Source organism: Puma concolor, chromosome B1 (assembly GCF_028749965.1).
Source record: "Puma concolor isolate L17-30 chromosome B1, mPumCon1.1.hap2, whole genome shotgun sequence".
NCBI classification, from domain to species: Eukaryota; Metazoa; Chordata; class Mammalia; order Carnivora; family Felidae; genus Puma; species Puma concolor.
Genome location: NC_141670.1, coordinates 84352611 through 84371668, shown reverse-complemented (window position 1 = coordinate 84371668; position 19058 = coordinate 84352611). Strand labels below are relative to the sequence as shown.

The window sequence follows — 19058 nt, the reverse complement described above, 5'->3', positions numbered from 1 at the left end:
CTTTATTCTGAACTCTAAACCCATATGTCCTACATTCCTGATTGGATGTCTATGATTGGGTTAACAATATGTGAGTATAGAATATTTACACTTCAGTTGGATGTATAATTGTCATTCTAAAATTAACATGACAAAAGGAGTCAATTCATCAAGAAGATATAACAATTATAAGTATATATGCACCCAACATTGAAGCACCTAAATATTTAAAGTAAATATTAACAGAACTCAAAGGAGAAGTAGATAGCAATACAATAATAGTAGGGAACTTCAACACCTTACTTTTAACACTGGATAGAGTATCCAGACATAAAATGAAAAACCAGACCTGAATAACACTAAAGACCAAATGCACCTATATCTATATTTATACCTATTCTATATCTATATCTATATCTATATCTATATCTATCTATAGAATATGTACATTCTATAGATATATATACATAGAATATTCCATCGAACAGCACCAGAATATGCTATCTTTCTCAAGTGCACATGAAATACTCTCCAGGATAGATCAAATGTTGGGTTACAAAACAAGCCTTAACAAATTAAGGAAAACTGAAATCATATCAAGTACCTTTTCTGACCACAGTGGTATGAAACTAGAAATCAATAACAGGAGGAAAATGGGAAAATTCAGAAAAAATGTAGAAATTAAACAACACACTCTTAAACAACCTAACTTTAAGCTCAAGGAATTGCAAAAAGAAAAATCTAAGCCCAGATTAGCAGAAGGAAGGATATAATAAATATTATAGCAGAAACAAAACCAGGGAAGATGGCAGAGTAAAAGGATCCTAAGTACACCTTGGCCCTAGAAAACACCCACATCAGTGTAAACAACCCAGAAAATGACTCATGGATTGGGGAGAACAGACTCTCCACAGTTAATTTAGAAAAGAGGTCACATTTAAAATGGTGGAAAGGGAAGAGACATGTTCTGGAGCCAAAGTGACTACTGAGACTGTCCATGGGAGGGAGGACTGCAAGGACAAAAAAGGGAGAGGAGCAGACTCCACACCAGGCACCCCAAGCACAGGGGACCTGCACTGGGGAGATGAATCCCCATAACATTTGGCTTTGAAAACTAAAGGGGGCTTCACTTCACAATTTTTTACAATCAGTCGGACTTAACACTGGGAACATTAAAAATCAGTGTATTCTACTCTAGGAGAATAAGATGGCGATAGGATACTGAGTCCCCAACCTTAAAAAGCCAACATAACAAACAACCCTGTGGAGATGAGGCATAGAAGTTGCAGTTTAAAAAAACTCCTGGGGTGTACTGAAGGAGGCTTATTTACTAATCTCAGAACTGTGCAGGAGAAGCAGAGAGTCTAAGAAGCTTTTCCAAGAACAAAAGAGCAGGCAGGCACCCTCCCTGCCCCTAAGCCTAGGTATCCAGATGGGAAGGAGCATGGACACTCTCTACCTAGATAGCTTCCACCCAATGCCCTGCCTCCGCATTCTCCTGCATATTTGTCTCATCCAACACACCCTCCACAGGAGTCCATCCAAAGATGTGCCTCAAGCATGGCATTGTGCAGTAGCCCTGACAGGTCAACACAACTCCAAAGTGATTACTTACCTGGGGAAAGGGGAAGATAACCACATAAAACAGTTCTACTGTGGCTCCAGCAGTGGGCTGAAAGCAGACATCTGGTCTGATAGCAGGCTTCACCCACTAATGAAAGCTTCTCTGGGGATAACACAGGGAGAGCATCTTGCAGTTCCATGTGACCACAGCTCTGGCAAACATCTGGTCAGACCCAACTCAGGCTGAAGGAGGTCCCAGACTGATGCAGTAACAACACAGGGAGCAAACCCTGCCCATAAGCAGGCAAAGAGATCCATTGCAGACAACTGGATTGACAGCAAACACAGCTCAGCCACTATAATAGAGTGCCTGCAACACACATGGGAGACACCCACCCCTGAAGCCACAAGTCCTGGTGAATGGGGAACATTGCACTGCAGGCCACTACAGGACTTCTTCTTCATAAGGCCACTACTTTTCAAGCAGGAGACATAGCTGACTTTCCTAATACATAGAATCAGACACAGAGAGTTAGACAAAATGAGAAGACAAGAATATGTCCCAAATGAAAAGATAGGACAAAATCACAGCAAGAAAGTGAAACAAAACAGAGATAAGTAATATGCCTGATAGAGAATTTAAAGTTAATGGTCATGAAGATACTCAGTGAAATTGAGAAAAGAGTGGAGAACCTCAGTGAGACTCTCAACAAAGGATAGAAAACAAAACAGTACCAGAGCACCTGGGTGGCTCAGTCGGTTAAGCACCCGACTTCTGCTCAGGTCATGATCTCACTGTTCTTGGGTTTGAGCCACCTGCACTGGGCTGTAGGCTGATAGCTCAGAGCCTAGAGCCTCCTTCAGATTCTGTGTCTGCCTCTCTCTCTGCCCTTTCCCTGTCTCTCAAAAATAAACAAACATAAAAAAAAAAACTTCTTAAACAAAAAAGAACCATTCTTGCTGCCATCTTGCATCCCCATGTGTGTGCACCTACTCTCAGCTAGTCTAAGTAAGACATGTCCTGTTTCCAAAATATAAATATACTCTCAAAAATAAATTAAATGTGTACACTCACCTTTCAAAAACATAAATAAAAGGATATAAAGTATGACACCATATACCTAAAATAAAGGGGCAAAAATTTAGTACTTTGAAAATGGGTTCAAACCTAAGCAACCATCAACTTAATACAGACATCTGTATACATACAACATTATATATAAATGCAATGGTAACCACAAATCAAAAACTGGTAATAGGTAAGCAAAAAAATAAATAAATAGAAAGGAATTCAAGGAATTCTTTATCACTGAGGAAAACTAGCAAACCACAAGAGAAGACAGCAAGAGAAGAAAAGAACAGAGGAGAAATAAAAATAACCAAAAAACAAAAAATTTCAGTAAGTACATACCTATCAATAATTACTTTGAATGAAAATGGACTAAATGCTCCAATAAAAAGACATAGGGTGACTGAGTAGATAAAAAACTAAGGACCCATCTATATGCTGCCCATAGGAGACCCTTTTCAGACCTAAAGACATATGCAGATTGAAAGTTAAGGGATGAAAAACATTTTCATACAAATGGATGTCAAAAGAAAACCTGAGTAGCAATATTTATATTGTACAAAGTAGACTTTAAAACAAAGACTGTAACAAGAAACAAAGAAGAACACTACATAATCATAAAGGGAACAATCCCACAAGAATATATAACAATTGTATGTATGAATAGTTCTTTCTTCTTTTATGATTGACTAATATTCCATTATACAGATATAACACAATTTGTTCTATCCATTTACCTGGTCATGGATATTTGGATTGTTTCCAATTTGAGGCTGTTATAAATAAAGCTTCTATGAACATTTGTGTATGAGTATTTGCTTGAACATATGTTTTATTTCTCTAGGGTAAATATTTAGGAGTACAATGGCTGGGTCATACAGTAGTTGTAAGATTGACATTTTAAGAAACTGCCAAACTATCTTCCAAAATGTTGGCACCGTTTTTCATTCCCACTAGCAGTGTATAAGAGTTCCATTCTCCACAATCCTGCCAGGTCTTGGTATGGTCAGTCTTTTTTAATGTTGGCTATTCTCAGAGGTATATATTGGTATCTTGTAGTTTTTATTGACATATCCCTAATGACTTTGAATATTTGAAAAAGGGTGTCTAGCATCTTTTCATGTGCTTATTTGACATTTATATATCTTTTTTAATGGAGTGTCTATTCAAAGTTTTTGCCCATTTATTTATTGGAGTATCTGTTTTCTTATTATTGACCTTTGTGAGATTTTCTATATTCTGGATATAAATCTAGAAATAATTAGGTTGCAGGAAACAAGACACAAAAATACACATTGTATATTCCATTCACATAAAATTACAAGAAAAGAAAATGATTCATACTGGCAAAATATCAGTAGTTGCCTGAGAATGGGGTAAGGTGATGTGGAGAGAAAGGATGGAGAGAGATAGATGGTATCATTACCAAGGGGGCACAAAGAAGGTTTTTAAGATGATGGATATGTTCATTATCTTGACTAGTATTGGATTCACAGGTACATACATATATCCAAAGTTATTAAATCATATACTTTAAATATGCAGCATATTGTATGTCAACCATATCTCAATATTTTACACATATTTTTAAAAAAGATATAACAATTGTAAATATTTATGCACTGAACATGTGAGCACCTAAATACATAGTGTAGCTGTTAACAAACATATAGGAAATAATCAATAGTAACACAATGATAGTAGGGAACTTTAAAACCATACTTACATCAATGGATAGATCTTCCAAGAGAAAATCAACAAGGACACACTGGCTTTGAATGACACATTGGACCAGATGAATCTAACAGATATTCTCAGAAGATTCCATCCTAACACAGTGCAGGACACATTCTTTCCAAGCACACATGGGATATTCTCCAGAACTGATCATATGTTAGGCCACAAAACAAATCTCAACAAGTTCAGAAAGAATGATGTCACACTATGCATCTTTTCTGATCACAACACTATGAACATAGAAATCAACCAAAATAAAAAAAAATCTGGAAAGAGCAAAAATACATGGAGGTTAAATAACATGCTACTAAACAATGAATGGGTCAGCCAAGAAATCAAAGAGGAAATTAAAAATATATGGAGACAAATGAAAATGAAAAGACAATGGTCAAAATCTTTGTGATGCGACAAAGGCTGTTCTATGAAGGAAAAATATAGTAATAGAGGCCTACCTCCAGAAACAAGAAAAATCTCAGAAAAATGCCTAACCTTACACCTAATGGAGCTAGAAAAAGAAGATTAAATGAAACCCCAAAACAGTAGAAGGAAGGAAATAATAAAGATCAGAGCAGAAATAAATGAAATATAAAAAAACAAACAAAAAAGAAAGTAATAGAACATATCGATCAAACCAAGAGCTGTTTCTTTGAAAATATCAACAAAATTGATAAACCTTTAACCTGACTCATTGAGAGAGAGAAAGAGAGAGGACTCATATAAACAAAATCAGAAATGAAGAAAAACAACAACTAATACTACAAAAATACAAATTATTATAAGAGAATATTATGAAAAATCATATGCCAACAAACTGGACAACCTAGAAGAAATGGATAAATTCCTAGAAATATAAACTCCCCAAACTGAATCAGGAATAAATAGAAAAATTGAACAGACTGATTACCAGCAATTAAATTGAATCAGTAATCAAAAAACTCCCAACAAACAAAAGTCCAGGACCAGACAGCTTCACAGATGAATTCTACCAAACATTTAATGTAGAGGTAATACCTACTCTTCTCAAACTATTCCAAAAATTAGAAGAGGAAGCACATTTCCAAATTCATTACATGAGGCCATTACTCTAATACCAAAACCAGATAAAGACACTACAAAGAAAGAACTGTAGGCCAATATCTCTGATGAACACAGATTCAAAAATTCTCATTAAAATATTAACAAGCTGAACCCAACAATACATTAAAAAAATCATCCATCATGATCAAGTGCAATTTATTCCTGGGATGCAAGTGTGTTCAATATTCACAAATCAATCAACATAATACATCACATCAAGAGAAAGGATAAAAACTATATTATCTTTTCAACAGATGCAGAAAAAACATTTGACAAAGTACATCTATTCATGATAAAAATCCCCAATAAAGTAAGTTTAGAGAAAACATACCTCAAAATAGTAAAGACTGTATATGAAAAACCCACAACCAACATTAACTTCAATGGTGAAAAACTGAGAGCTTTTGCCCTAAAATAGGGAACAAGACAGGGGTGTCCACTCTCACTACTTTTATTCAACATAATACTAGAAGTCCTAGTCACAGCAATCAGACAAGAAAAATGAATAAAAGGCATCCAAATAGGTAAGGAAGAAGTAAAATTTTCACTATTTGCAGATGACATGATACAATATATAGAAAATGCTAAAGACCACCAAAAAACTACTAGAACAGATTGAATTCAGTAAAGTTGCAGGATATAAAGTCAATATACAGAAATCTATTGCATTTCTATATACTAATAATGAAGTGGCAGGAATAGAAATTAAGAAAACATCCCATTTACAATTGCACCAAAAATAATAAAACACTTAGGAATAAACATAAATAAGGAGAAGACCTATAATCTGAAAACTATAAATGAATGATGAAAGAAATCTAAGATGACACAAACAAAATGGAAAGATATTCCATGCTCATGGATTGGAAGAACAAATATTGTTAAAATTTCTATGGTACGCAAAGCAATCTTCAGATATAATGCAATCCCTACCAAAATGCCAACAGCATTTTTCACAGAACCAGAACAAATAATCCTAAAATTTGTATGGAACCACAAAAGACCCTGAATAGTCAAAGCTATATTGACAAAGAAGAACACAACGGGAAGTATCACAAACCCAGATTTCAAGATATACTACAAATCTGTAGTAATCAGATCAGTATGGCACTGGCACAAAAATACATACATAGATAAATAGAACAGAATAGAAAGCCCAGAAATAAACCCACAACTATATGGTCAATTAATTTGTGACAAAGGAGGCAAGACTATGCAATGGGAAAAAGACAGTCTCTTCAGTAAATTGTGTTGAGAAAACTGGACAGCTACAAGCGAAAGAACCAAACTGAACCACTTTCTTATGCTATACACAAAAATATAATCTAAATATATCTAGGACCTAATGTGAGACCTGAAAACATAAAAATCCTAAAAGATAGCACAGGCAGTAATTTCTCTGACATTGGCCACAGCAACATTTTTCTAGATATGTCTCCTAGGGCAAGGGAAACAAAAGCAAAAATAAACTATTGGGACTATACCAAATTAAAAAGCTTCCACACATCAAAAGAAATAATCAACAAAACAAAAAGACAACTTAGTGAATGGGGAAGATACTTGCAAATGATATATACAATAAGGAGTTAATATGCAAAATATATAGAGAACTTATTTAAAAAAATAATCCAATTAAAAATGGGCAGAAGACATGAACAGACATTTCTCCAAAGAAGACATACAGATGAACGACAGACACAGGAAAAGATGTTAACATCACTCACCATCAGGGAAAGATAAATCAAAACCACAATGATATACTACTTTATACCTGTCAGAATGGCTAAAATCAAAAACACAAGAAACGAGTGTTGACAAGGATGTGGAGAAAAAGAAATCCTCATGCACCATTAATGGGAATGCAAACTGGTGTAGCCACTGTGATAAACAGTATGGAGTTTTCTTAAAAAGTTAAAAATAGAATAACCATATGATCCAGTAATTCCACTATTGATCTAGTAATTCCACTATTGGGTAAATATTTACCCAAACTATTTACCCAAAGAGAATGAAAACACTAATTACAAAGGATATATGCACCCCTATGTTTATTGCAGCATTATTTTCGGTAGCCAAAATATGGAAGCAACCAAACTGTCCATCAATAGATTAATGGATACAGAAAATGTGGTAAATGAATACAATGGAATATTACTCAGCCATAAAAAGGAATGAAATATTGCCATTTGCCACAATATGGATGGTTCTAGAGGGTACAATGGTAAGTGAAATAAGTCAGTAAGAGAAAGACAAATATCCTATGATTTCACTCATACATGAAATTTAAGAACCAAAACAAATGAAAAAAAAAAAAAAAAAAAAACGGACAAACCAAGAAACGGACTCTTAACTACAGAACAAATTGATGGTTACCAGAGGGGATGTGGGTGTGTGAATGGGTGAAACAGGTGACGGGTAATAAGAGTAAACTTGTGATGAGCACTGAGTAATGTTCAGAATTGTCAAATCACTACATTGGACACCTGAAACTAATATAACACTTTATGTTAATTTTATGAAACTAAAAAAAAATTAATTAATTTTAAAAAGATTATACCAGAAATTAATAAAATAGAGACAAGACAATAAAAAAAATCAATACTAGAGTTTGGTTTTTAAAAAAGATAAACAAATTAACAAACTTTTAGCTATACTAACCAAGAAAAAAAAATTCTCAAACACATTTTAAATGAAAGAAAAGACATTAAAATTGACATCACAGAAATACCAAGTATAGAGGATACTATGAGTCATTATACACCAACAAACTGGATAATCTAGAAAAATAATTAATAAATTTGCAGCATACAGCCTACCAAGACTGAATCATGAAGAAATAAAAGTTTGAACAGACCTACCAACTAGTAAGGAGATTAAATCAGTAGTAAAACAAAACAAAATAAAACAAAACCCAGGGGCGCCTGGGTGGTGCAGTCGGTTAAGCGTCCGACTTCAGCCAGGTCACGATCTCGCGGTCCGTGAGTTCGAGCCCCGCGTCGGGCTCTGGGCTGATGGCCCAGAGCCTGGAGCCTGTTTCCGATTCTGTGTCTCCCTCTCTCTCTGCCCCTCCCCCGTTCATGCTCTGTCTCTCTCTGTCCCAAAAATAAATAAAACGTTGAAAAAAAAATTTTTTTTTAAAAAAACAAAACCCAGAACCAGATGATTTCATTGGTAAACTCTATCAAACACTTTAAAAGGGATTAATGCTGGGGCACCTGGGTGGCTCAGTCAGTTATGCATCTGACTCTTGATTTCAGCTCAGGTCATGATCTCATGGTTGGTGGGTTTGAGCCCTGCATCAGGCTCTGCACTGATAGCATGGAGCCTGCTTGGGATTGTCCCTCTACCTCTCTCTCCTCCTCCTCCCCCCTCTCTCTCTCTCAAACAAAAACAAACAAAAATGAGCAAAGGGCCTGAATAGATATTTTCCCAAGGAAGACATACAAATGTCCAACAGGCACATGAAAAGATACTCAACATCCCTAATCATCTAAGAAATGCAAATCAAAACCACAATGAGATATCACCTCACACCTATTAGAATGCTTTTATCAAAAAGACAAGAAGTAAGAAGGCTATTGAGGATGTGAGGAGAAATATGAACCCTTGTACAGTAATGGTGAAAATGTAAATTGGTGTAGCCTCTATGCAAGGCAGTATAGAAGTTCATATATATATATATATAATTATCATATGATTCAGCAATCCCACTTCTGAATATATATCTGAAGGAAAAGATCACTATCTTGAAGAGATTTCTGCACTCCATGTCCATCATTATTCCCTATATCCAAGATATGAAAACAACCTAAGCGTCCATAAACAGAGGAATGGATAAAGAAGATATCACACACACACACACACTGGAATTTTATTCATCCATAAAAAAGAAGGAAATCCTGCCATTTACAACATAAGTTAAACTTGAGAGCATTATGCTGAGTGACATAAGTCAGAAAAAAGACAAATACTATATGACCTCACTTATATGTATACTCTAAAAAAAAAAAAAAAAAAAAAAAAGGAGGAACTCATAGAAACTGAGTAGAATGGTGGTTTCCAGGGACTAGGGAATGATAGAAATGGAGAGACGATGGTCAAAGGGTACAAACTTCCAGCTATAAGCTGAGTAAGTTCTGGGTATCTAACATACTGCATGGTGACTATAACTAACAATACTGAGTTGTACATTTGAAAGTTGCTTTAAGTATTGATGTTAAATGTTCTCACTACATTTACAAAAAAATTATAGCTATATGAAGTGATGGATGTGTTAATTTATTATGGTAACTATTTCACAATATATACATGTATGAAATCACCTTACATATCTTACACATACACAATGTTATGTCAATTATATATCAATAAAGCTGTAGGAAAATAAAAAACTAAAAATAAACTTAACATGACCAAAACAATTTTTTAGCTCTTCCCACCTCTACTCCAAGATTTCTGCAATCTTTTTCATCAATTCTTCTTATTGCTCTGACCAAGAACTTGGGAATCATCCTTGGCATTTCTCTTTCTCTCACACCCTTCATCCAGTTCATTACCAAACTCTTTTGTTTAATGTTCAATATATATCACTATTTCTACCCCTTGGTCCAAGCCACCGTTATTTCTCTCCAAGATTATTCCAAGACCTTACTAACCAGTCTCCCAGATTCTACCATTCTTCTCCTACACTCTGCTTTCCACATGTCAGCCAGAACTGTGCTTTCAAATATGTCAGATCATATCACAGTAAGGACAGGATCTGGGAGGGTTGTGAGATCTTACCTACCAGCAAGCTAATAAAATAGCCTGCTAGAGTTTCACAGATACTGACAGAAGGCCCAAAGCTGGGTCAGAGACAAAAGACAATTTGTAGTAATAACAGTAGTCATTGTAACATTGTTGCATAAGTTCCCTAAGCCCCAGTTATCACAGGTTGATGTGATGAGGGCCAGGTATTGCCAGTATATGCACTGGGCTGTGTTATAGGAATCAGAAAGCCTTGATGTTATATAACTGGTTGGCAATAAACCTGCCTATCTTCCTCTCCCAAGAAAGATAGCTCTATTATCCTACAATATAAACAAACCTGTTACAGGAAAGGAAATAACTCTATCTTCCAAGGCTGCTTGCCATGCAAACATCCTTAAAAAGACAGTTCAAAGCAACTTATCTGTCAATGCCTTTGAAGATTTGCAGAAATGTGAGGGGCCCATGGAGACAATCACTTCTCTGCTTAAAACCCTGTAATGGCTTTTCATCTCGTTCGAAGTAAAAGCCAAATTCTCTGTAATAGGCTACAAGGAGCTATTTGGTATTGCCCTCTGCTATCTCTTAGATCTCAACCCTTACCACCCACATTTTTACCCACTCAGCTTTGCAGTTTCTTTATGATGCCATGTGTACTCCCACCTAAACTTATGCTTGGAATACTATTCTTCCAGATATCTGCTGTTGTCACTCCTTTAGTTGTATCTTGTCTAATGTCACCTTATCCAAGACACTCTTCCAGACCACTCTATATAAAAGAATTATAAAATAATACCCCCTAGTACTTCCTATCCCCCTTTATCCTGCTTTATATTCCTTCATTGTTAATCAACACCTGACACCATATCTATTTTCTTGCTTTTGGTTTACAGTCAAATGCATCTCATCAATATGAAAGTCCCACTGGGGCATTTGGAATAGTGTCTGGCACATAGTACCTGAGAGGAAGAAGAAAATAAAGCAAGAGAGAGGTAAGGAGAAAAGGAAAGAGGCAGGGAGGAAAAGAAGGAAGAAGGGCAAAGGAGGAAGGAGGGTGGAAGTAAAGGAGGAAAGAGAGAGGTCAAAAATTATTCTAAGGTAGTTAGTCTGAGGAAGTATGAGGAGGGTAGCACCAAGGACTGCGAACTTGGTCATAATTCATTCTTTTTTTAAAAAAGATCATTTAAAAATTTTTTCAAGGTCAAATATCAGTTGTTAAAATTTATTGAAATGTTCTGCTTTATACCACTATTTCTCATTTACTGTGTCCTCATATGGCAGAGAGAAAGAGAGGGTGTGGTCTTTGGTGTCTCTTCTTATAATCCCATCATGAGGGCTCCACCTGATGACCTCACTTAAACCTAATTATGTTTCAAAGTCTCCATCTCAAATACCAACACATTGGGAGTTAGGGCCTCAAAATGTGAATTGTGATGGGCATGGGCAGATACACAATTCAGTCCATAGCAACCCTTAATATGAACAACACAAAGAAGATAAAAGTTCCTTCTTAAGTCACGTCCAGGTGACTTAAGTCACCCACATTCTACCTTCTAACCTGGCTCATTTTCCCTAGAGGCCTATAGACTAGGGTGACCAGGAGGATTTTGGTTACATCTCTTAGAAACATCTCAAACCAAAATGGACTCCTTAAAATTTTCACCTAAAATGAATAATCACAAGCTCAACTTGGATCTGTTTTTTAACTCTTAAGATATAAACATAAGGCATCCAGTACTACCTCCTTCCTCCCTGAATTCACTTCCAGGAAAGGAGCTTCCTTTCCATACTGGAAGGCAATAGATGCTTAGGCCTGGGGCTCACTCCACCTGTCAATGATCAGACTTGTACTACATGCTACTTATCTCTATGAGATATTGTTGGGGGAAGGGATGGTGAAAATGATTAATATTTGAAACAGAAGCTGCTTAATTTTTGTCACCAATGTCCTATAAATATAATCTGACTGAAATTTTCTGGTACTATGTTTCTTCTTGCTATTCTTGTATATTCACTATAATACAATATATAAGAATTATCAAATGAAGATAAATGATTGTAATTAAAATTGCAAATCATATCAGGCTTTAAAATATTTATTGATCTAATAAATAATTCTTTTTTTTAATTTTTTAATGTTTATTTTTTAGAGGGAGGGAGAGAGAGAGAGACAGAGTGTGAGCGGGAGAGGGGCAAAGAGAGAGGGAGACACAGAATCCAAAGCAGGCTCTGGGTTCTGAGCTGTCAGCACAGAGACCAATGCAGGGTCTCTGAACTCACCCTCCGAACCATGAGATCATGACCTGGGCCAAAGTTGGACTTTTAACCTACTGAGCCACCCAGGCACCCCTGATAAACAATTCTTAATTTATTTAATTTACAAAATAATTCTGTTTTCTAACACTTGACTCAAAAAAAACTGTTTCCCTCAAAAAGCTGCCCATAGAAACATACAAGGCAATGTAATTTGTAAAAAATATGTTAAGTCTTGCTAGCGTTTGGGAAAATTAAAATTAAAATGAGTCCCCACTTTTGGACATCAAATTAACATAGATGTTTCTAAATAATTTTTATTGTTAGCAAGGACACGGTGGGAGTATAAATTGGAGTAATCTTTCTACAAAGAGATTAAATACCTAAGTAAATAAATAAATATCAAAGACCTTGAAATATCAAATAAATAAATATTAAAGGCTCTTGACTCATCAATTACCATTACTCACTGTATCCTAACAAAATAAAGATGCATACAAAGATTTAGCACCATTATTTACCATCTTGAACATTTAGATACCATCCAAAATTCAACAATATGGAATCAATTAAATAAATATGGTATATTTCTACAATAAAACACCACAAGTGTTTTAGGTAAACATGCAATGGCATGCAAAGATGTACCTCATCTATTGTTAAGTGAAAAACTGTTACCAAACAGTATATATAATGTATAGTTTGACTCAGAGAAAGAAGGAAAGAAAAACTCCATGCTCAAAATGGACCTCTCAGGTGTGCTATATTTTTTCCCTTTGTTTTTGCTTATCTGTTTCCTAAGTCTTCAATAATGATAAATGCTTTTGCAAAAACAGGAATGTCTGCTCTTTAGTCTACTTCTCAATATTAAAACCCACTGACTTCTACACATTTATAAATACAATTTGCAATGTTTTAGCTGATACATATCCCTGCACACGTTTTTGGTTTCACATATACATACTTTCTTGACTCATAAATTCTCATGTGAATGTATAAGTTCCAAAAGGTCAAGAACAATTGCATCTAATTCTTTAAACCTCATGGTGCCTAAGAAAGTTATACACAGAAAAATTACACAAATTACTATTTATTGAATACATGAATCAGAAATACGTGATGGAAAAGGTCTTAAAAATTAAAAGTAGATAAAATGGGTCTAAATTGCTGTTGTCTATACTCTAAATATGTTTGATTAATATTTCCCAAGTCAAACATTCACCTCATTTCCCACAAATACTGTCTTGCTTCAAAGCTATTATTATTTGAGACTCTGTCTTTTCCTCAAGGTCTCAGTTCAAACTTTTGTTCAAAATAGCATCACCAGAGTTATGAGCCCTGACACTGGGTTGACCTGCCTGCCAACTTTATCATTACTTAAAAATCATGGTCAATGCAGAGCCTGGGTGGCTCAGCTGGTTGAGTGACCAACTTCAGCTCAGGTAATGATCTCACAGTTCGTGAATTCGAGCCCTGCTTTGGGCTCTGTGTTGACAGTTCAGAGCCTGGAGCCTCCTTTGGATTCTGTGTCTCCTTCTCTCTCAGCCCCTCCCCTGCTTGTGCTCTGTCTCTCAAAAATAAATAAACATTTGAAAAAATTTAAAAAAGGAAAATCATAAACAAATGCACCTATTACACTTCTGGAAATTTTTTCTATAGATATGTTATAAAACATACACATTCAGCATTCTTTATAATAGCAAAACACTGGCAATAATTTAAATATTTATTAACAGATGCATGAGTAGATTATATGCCATGGATATAATAGAATATATGACACCTTTTTTAATTTTAATTTTATTTCTTTATTTTTTTAAATTCACATCCAAATTTGTTAGCATATAGTGCAACAATGATTTCAGGAGTAGATTCCTTAATGCCCCTTACCCATTTAGCCCATCCCCCCTCTCACAACCTCTCCAGTAACCCTCAGTTTGTTCTCCATATTTATGAGTCTCTTCTGTTTTGTCCCCCTCCCTGTTTTTACATTATTTTTGTTTCCCCTCCCTTATGTTCATCTGTTTTGTCTCTTAAAGTCCGCACATGAGTGAAGTCATATGATATTTGTCTTTCTCTGACTAACTAATTTCACTTAGCATAATACACTCCAGTTCCATCCATGTAGTTGCAAATGGCAAGATTTCATTCTTTTTTATTGCTGAGAAATACTCCATTGTGTGTATATATGTATGTATGTATATATATATATATATATATATATATATATATATATATATACCACATCTTCTGTATCCATTCATCAATCGATGGGCATTTGGGCTCTTTCCATACTTTGCCTATTGTTGATAGTGCTGCTATAAATATGGGGGTGCATGTGTCCCTTTGAAACAGCACACCTGTATCCCTTGGATAAATGCCTAGTAGTGCAATTGCTGGGTCATAGGGTAGTTCTATTTTTAGTTTTTTGAGGAACCTCCACACTGTTTTCCAGAGTGGCTGCACCAGCTTCATTCCCACCAACAATGCAAAAGAGATCCTCTTTTGCATCCTCGCCAACATCTGTTGTTGCCTGAGTTGTTAATGTTAGCCATTCTGACAAGTGTGAGGTGGTATCTCATGGTGGTTTTGATTTGCATTTCCCTCATGATGAGTGAAGTTGAGCATTTCTTCATGTGTTGGTTGGCCATGTGGATGTCTTCTTTGGAGACATGTCTATTCATGTCTTTTGCCCATTTCTTCACTGGATTATTTGATTTTTGGGTGTTGAGTTTGAGAAGTTCTTTATAGATTTTGGATACTAACCCTTTATCTGATATGTCATTTGCAAATATCTTCTCCCATTCCGTCAGTTGCCTTTTAGTTTTGCTGATTGTTTCCTTCGCTGTGCAGAAGCATTTTATTTTGATGAGGTCCCAGTAGTTCATTTTTGCTTTTGTTTCACTTGCCTCCAGAGAAGTGTTGAGTAAGAAGTTGCTGCGGGCAAGATCAAAGAGGTTTTTGTCTGCTTTCTCCTCAAGCATTTTGATGGCTTCCTGTCGTACATTGAGGTCTTTCATCCATTTTGAGTTTATTTTTGTGTATGGTGTAAGAAAGGGGTCCAGGTTCATTCTTCTGCATGTTGCTGTCCAGTTTTCCCAGCACCACTTGCTGAAGAGACTGTCTTTATTCCATTGGATATTCTTTTCTGCTTTGTCAAAGATTAGTTGGCCATACGTTTGTGGGTCCATTTCTGTGTTCTCTATTCAGTTCCATTGATCTGAGTGTCTGTTCTTGTGCCAGTACCATAGTGTCTTGATGGGTTACAGCTTTGTAGTATAGCTTGAAGTCTGGGATTGTGATGCCTCCTGCTTTGGTTTTCTTTTTCAAGATTGCTTTGGCTATTCAGGGTCTTTTCTGGTTCCATACAAATTTTAGGATTACTTGTCCTAGCTCTGTGAAGAATGCTGGTGTTATTTTGATAGGAATTGCATTGCCTGTGTAGATTGCTTTGGGTAGTACTGACATTTTAACAATATTTGTTCTTCCTATCCAGGAGCATGGAATCTTTTTTCATTTTTTTGTGTGTGTGTGTGTGTGTCTTGTTCAATTTCTTACATAAGCTTTCTATAGTTTTCAGGGTATAGATTTTTCACCTATTTGGTTAGATTTATTCCTAGGTATTTTATGGTTTTTGGTGCAACTGTAAATGGGATTTATTCCTTAATTTCTCTTTCCATTGCTTCATTGTTGGTGTATAAGAATGCAACCGACTTCTCTGTGCGTTGATTTTATATCCTGCAACTTTGCTGAATTCATGAATCAATTCTAGCAGTTTTTTTGGTGGAATCTTTTGGGTTTTCCATATAGACTATCATGTCATCTGCAAAGAGTGAAAGTTTGACCTCCTCTTGGACGATTTGGAAGCCTTTTATTTCTTTGTGTTGTCTGATTGCAAAGGCTAAGACTTCCAATACTATGTTGAATAACAGTGGTGAGAGTGGACATGCCTGTCTTGTTCTTGACCTTAGGGACAAAGTTCTCAGTTTTTCCCAATTTAGGATAATATTAGCGTTGGTCATTCCTGTATGGCTTTTATGATCTCGAGGTATGCTCTTTTCTTGAGGGTTTTTATGAAGAAAGGATGCTGTATTTTGTCAAATGGTTTCTCTGCATCTATTGAGAGGATCATATGGTTCTTGTCCTTTCTTTTATTAATGTGATGAATCACATTAATTGTTTTGCAGATATTGAATCAGCCCTGCATCCCAGGTATATATCCCATGAGGTTATGGTGAATAATTTTTTTAATGTATTGTTGGATCTGGTTGGCTAATACCTTGTTGAGGACTTTTGCATCCATGTTCATCAGGAAAATTGGTCCGTAGTTCTCCTTTTTTAGTGGGGTCTCTGTCTGGTTTTGGAATCAAGGTAATGCTGGCTTCATAGAAAGAGTTTGGAAGTTTTCCTTCCATTTCTATTTTTTTGGAACAGCTTCAAGAGAATACGTGTTAATTCTTCCTTAAATGTTTGGTAGAATTCCTCTGGAAAGCCATCTGTCCTGGACTCTTGTTTTTTGGCAGATTTTTGATGACTAATTTGATTTCCTTACTGGTTATGGGTCTGTTCAAATGTTCTATTTCTTTCTGTTTCAGTTTTGGTAGTGTATATGTTTCTAGGAATTTGTCCATTTCTTCCAGATTGCCCATTTTATTGGCATATAATTGCTCATAATAGTCCCTTATTATTGTTTTTATTTCTGCTGTGTTGGTTGTGATCTCTCCTCTTTCATTCATGATTTTATTTATTTGGGTCCTTTCCTTTCCTTTTTGATCAAACCAGCCAGTGGTTTATCAATTTTTTTTTAATTCTTTCAAAGAACCAGCTCTGGTTTCATTGATCTGTTCTACTGTTTTGCTTTGTTTTTGTTGTTTTTGGTTTCAATAGCATTAATTTCTGCTCTAATCTTTATTATTTCCTGTCTTCTGCTGTTTTGGGGTTTTATTTGCTGTTCTTTTTCCAGCTCCTTAAGGCGTAAGGTTAGGTTGTATATCTGAGATCTTTCTTCCTTCTTTAGGAAGCCCTGGATTGCTATACTTTCCTCTTATAACCGCCTTTGCTGTGTTCCAGAGGTTTGGGGTTGTGGTGTTATCATTTTCACTGCCTTCCATATACTTTTTAATTTCATTTTTAACTTCTTGGTTAGCCCATTCATTCTTTAGTAGGATGTTCTTCAGTCTCCAAGTATTTGTTGCCTTTCCAAATTTTTTCTTGTGGTTGATTTCAAGTTTCATAGCACTGTGGTCTGAAAATATGCACGGTATGATCTCGATCTTTTTGTACTTGCTTAGGGCTGATTTGTGTCCCAGTATATGATTTATTCTGGAGAACATTCTATGTGCAATGGAGAAGAATGTATATTCTGCTGATTTAGGATGAAATGTTCTGAATATATCTTTTAAGTCTATCTGGTCCAGTGTGTCATTCAAAGCCATTGTTTCCTTGTTGATTTTTTTATTAGATGATCTGTCCATTGCTGTGAGTGGGTTGTTGAAGTCTCCTATTATTATGGTATTACTATCGATGAGTTTCTGTATGTTTGTGATTAATTGATTTATATTTTTGGGTGCTTTCACATTTGACACATAAATGTTTACAATTGTGAGGTATTCTTGGTGGATCATCCCTTGATTATGACAGAATGCCCTTCTGCATCTCTTGATACAGACTTTATTTTAAAGTCTAGATTGTCTGATTATAAGCATGGCTTCTCCAGCTTTCTTTTGTTGACCATTAGCATAATAGATGGTTCTCCATCCCCTTATTTTCAATCTGAAGGTGTCTTTAGGTCTAAAATGGGTCTCTTGTAAACATCATATAGATGGATCTTGTTTTCTTATCCATTCTGTTACCCTATGTCTTTTGATTGGAGCACTGAGTCCATTGATATTAGAGTGAGTACTGAAAGATATGAATTTATTGCCATTATGATGCGTGTAGAGTTGGAGTTTCTGGTGGTGTTCTCTAGTCCTTTCTAATCTTTGTTGCTTTTGATATTTATTTATTTATTTATTTATTTATTTATTTATTTATGTTTTCATCTTTTCTCCCCTCAGAGAGTCCCCCTTAAAATTTCTTGCAGGGCTGGTTTAGTGGTCACAAACTCCTTTAATTTTTGTTTGTCTGGGAAACTTTTTCTCTCTCCTTCTATGTTGAATTACAGCCTTGCTGGATAAAGAATTCTTGGCTGCATATTTTTCTGATTCAGCACATTGAATATATCCTGTCACTCCTTTCTGGACTGCCAAGTTTCTGTGGTTAGGTCTGCTGCAAACCTGATCTGTCTTCCCTTGTATGTTTGGGACTTTTTTTCCCCTTGCTGCTTTCATGATTCTCTCCTTGCCTGAGTATTTTGTGAATTTGAATATGATATGCCTTTTTGATGGTCGGTTTTTGTTTAATCTAATGGGGGTCCTCTGTGCTTCCTGGATTTAGTGTGTCTTTCCCCAGGTTAGGAAAGTTTTCCACTATGATTTGCTCACATAACCCTTCTACCTCTATTTCTCTCTCTTCCTCTTCTGGGACCCCTATTATTCTGATGTTGTTCCTTTTTAATGAGTCACTGATTTCTCTAATTCTTAAACTGCTCTTCTGCCTTAATCGCCCTCTTTTTTTCTGATTAATTATTCTCCAT

The 19058-nt window shown here is 35.7% G+C and overlaps 1 long non-coding RNA gene across 2 annotated transcripts in view; it reads right to left on the bottom strand.

Moving 5' to 3' along the window:
• LOC147581733 (uncharacterized) overlaps positions 1-19058 on the bottom strand; it is a 100815-nt gene that overhangs the window by 79519 nt on the left and 2238 nt on the right. For both annotated transcript variants that reach the window (XR_015250198.1, XR_015250199.1), the window contains exon 2: positions 2618-2663. This is a non-coding gene — a long non-coding RNA (uncharacterized LOC147581733). The remainder of the gene's footprint in view (positions 1-2617; positions 2664-19058) is intronic.